Here is a 3,853-nt window from a genome sequence, read left to right as displayed (position 1 = left end):
ATTTAATTAAAATACTAATTAATTCCAATATGATAGGAATTTCTCTTTTCCTATCTAAATGATGGAATTCCAAATGTCATAGGAATTTCTCTTTTAACATTTAATTCAATTACTAAAAAATTTCTCTTTTGCTAGTTTCTATTTATGCATAAACATAAAAATCAATTTTTTCATGATTAATGAGACTCATTCAATTAATCTAGGATGATTAATTGAATGATTCTCATTCAATTAATCAATTTTTTCATGATTATAATGAGAATCATTCAATTAATCTAGGATGATTAATCCTAGAATATGGTAGGAAATCCTCTTTTCATATTATGAATGAAAATGTATGTTAATTTTTCAAAAATTTTACCATAGCTCCGCTACTATTACTGATAAATCTCAAGAATTTTGAAAGCATAAAGTTTAGTAATATTCTATGATAGAATAACTATTAATTGGATCACTATCCAGTTATGGAATTGATTCCTAATTTTTCCATAAATATAAATAGCATAAAAGCATTTATAAGCCACTTATTTGGCCTCCAATTTGACAAGCATAGAAAGTACTTTTAGATTAGAGAAATGCTTCATGAGAAGCTTCATTTGAATATAGAATAGGTCATAGGAATGACCTATTCTGTGGGGGAGAGAGAGATATGCTTTAAAAAAACATTTAATTTAAGCATAAATGGAAATTTATGTGTTTTATCACCACAATTCATTAAAGAACTTTAATTGTATAAAAAAGCCATTCAATTGAATGCTTCTCAAGCTTGAGAGGGATTGAGAAGAGAGAAACATTTGGAGATTAAAGAAAAAAGACCATAAATCACATTTTACCTCCTAGATTGCTTGATTCTTTGATCAAAGTAGAGGCCCCCAACCAATCAATTGGTTTGGTATGTTTATGAAGACTCCAAGGAAGATTGAAGAGAGAGAGAAGCTCCAATCTCTTCAATTTGTAGAGGATTTTTAGAGGATAGTAGAAAATATCATTATTTCAGCATAATACTCGCATAGTATAGTTCTCATATTTTTTTAAAAAGGGCTAAGGATCTATTTATAGGTGAGGGAGGCCTCTAACCAAGTACAACTAGTTTCTAGACATTATCAGGTTCAGTTTCGCTGAATTTGGACAATATTTGGACCTAGTTTGGCTCCCTTTTGATTTGGTTTGATCCAGGAGAGATGAGAGATAAAAATATCACAATATTTTTGAGTTTAAAACTCCACCACGCATGTGAAATAGGTGCCTCCTTGAAGAGCCCCCTTCTCCTTACCAAGGTGTCAAAATTGAATCATTATACACAAAATATCTCATTTTTTTAAGTAATACTCATAGTTTTTTACTAATAAACCTTGTCCTTAGTCAACTCTTCATCTTATGTGAGCATTTACTCATTTTTGGGTTTTTTTTTTACAAATTGGATTTATCTCCTTCCCACGCTTGAATTGATTTGATTGGCCCATAGGAACCTTAATTGGACCATAATCCAAAAATTTCTGAAAATCTAGACCCTTAGGCTAAGGTCCTTTATACATAATTTCAATTAATTGCAATTGCACATTGGAAAGTTCTTTTTGAATTTTTGTTTTAAGGGAACCCATTTTAGACACAAGGAGGATTTTTATATCAAAAAAATCTCAATTTTGGACTACCCCTCTCTAGACATTTTCTCTCTCTAGGTCAAAATAGGATAAAACAGAATCTTTCTTTTCTTTCAGAGAGGGGAATAATTATAAGATCAGAAGGGGAGGTTCTTACACCTGTACACCGCAAAAGCTGGAGAGAGGAATCTTACATCCTATCCCACTTAAAAAACGCGAGATGTCCTCATCTCGCAAAATAGAGGACAACTCTTTCCCTAAAGATCAAACTGATTCTGGGGTTCCTTATGTTCTGGTCAACCCAATAGAATCTTGGGATAAATATCCCTTATAGAGAACTCATCATCAAATAAGATCATATCATTCATATCCTTAACACAATAATGGTCCATTAGACCGAAAACAATTTCTTTCTGAACATTTCTCCACGGGAATTTCAGTCAAGCAAGTTCTCAATTTGTCATCCATTAACTTGATCCACGGGGTCAAGTGTTAACAGTAGCAATCTGACAGCACAATCCACTAATCTCATCGTGATTTGTTGAAGTCATTATCATCACTCTAGTTATGAACATCATCACAGGGACTCGTCCCATTCACCCTCATTGTGGCTTTGCTCAACTTATTGCTTTTCAACCAAAATTCAGGAATAATCATTTTTCAATCAGAATCCAAATCAACTCATCAATTCTCAACCAGAGTTTTGAAATCATATCAACCACATTCAAATTCATTATCTCGATAGAATCAAGGTAAAACTTGCACTTGGATCATAGAGATCAACGCTTTTTTCCCCATCGAGAGGCACAGCCCGTTGATTCTTTTCAATAGAACAATTACTATCCGGGATTTACTTCATCTATCGTACTATAACAAAATTGAGTCTCATTTTACGAATCCATCAATCCAGCCTACCCCATCCAGTCCCATGGGTTAGCCAATTGCCCAACCACTGTAGTGATGGGATCCAATTAAGAATTTAGTTAGGTTTTGTTCCGGGTACCAGGGAAAAGAGTTCCCAGGCCCCCTAGCCAGATATTCATGCAAATTTAACGCTAGTCACACCACTTACACACCTAATATGAAATTGCCTTCTTCACAGATTCAGCTATCTTTAAAACAATCATTTAATGAGACCATAGTGTCACTAATCATAATCTTCCAAAATATCTGGTTGAATCCTAATTTCTAATCATTCCTTTATCGGAGTATCTATGGCATCATTGGCAACCAGAACGCTCACCACCTATCCACGCAGGACCTTTTCGATAGTTCCTAGCTCATAGTACCTGGCAATATATTCTCTTATAAAAATCAAGATGGAATCTCCGTTGAAGATCAGCAAGATCAACCAACAGATCCATATAAAAAGGCCATGGACTCATCCGTTTTGAGGACTAGTAAGATCAATCAACCAGATCCATGCCCGATTTCAGAAAGCAACTCTTACTCCTTGTTCCAATATCTTCCCCGACGCATGTGTGGGTATCTTCGGTGACCCAGAGCCCAAGCATCGTATGGTCAGAACCCTCTAGGATCCTTTGCAGGTCACCTAGCGCTTCACTCATAGGCCACTTCCTTGGTCCCTCATCCACCGTACCGAAAGCTCACCATTTAAATCGAACCGAGGCTGGTGAAGACCTCGGCCGAGACCTTGCTACACGAGACCTTCTCCGTTGACTCTCTGTCAGCTATTGCAACTTTATTAGTTAGGTTTCCACGACCTTAATCACAAGACAGTCAAAATGCTTCCTCAGCATTCTTGACATAAAACATTCATTTAAAAATAGGTCATAAATACAGTTTCTATTAACGAACTCTCGTCTTTCTACATTGTTCCACATCAATCCACATCCATTTCATATGTATTCCCATTCTCATCCAATCACATCATTTTCCATCTCATCGCATCTTTCCTCATTTATCCTCATCAGATCTCATCCACTTGCATCTACCCATATTCACATCTCATCACATCACATTGTCTTTCTATAACGAACTCTCGTCTTTCTACATTGTTCCACATTACTCCACATTCATTTCATATGTATTCCCATTCTCATCCCAATCACATCATTTTCCATCATCTTTCCTCATTTATCCTCATCAGATCTCATCCACTCGCATCTACCCATATTCACATCTCATCACAACACATTCATTCACATCTTCCATTCATACACATCTATCCCGATTCACATCCCATCACATCACACTCATTCACATCACATATCATCCATTCACATCTATCC

The sequence above is a fragment of the Cibotium barometz genome, chromosome 6 (assembly GCF_041138505.1).
Source record: "Cibotium barometz isolate CiBa-2024 chromosome 6, ASM4113850v1, whole genome shotgun sequence".
NCBI lineage: Eukaryota > Viridiplantae > Streptophyta > Polypodiopsida > Cyatheales > Cibotiaceae > Cibotium > Cibotium barometz.
This window is presented reverse-complemented; position numbering follows the sequence as displayed.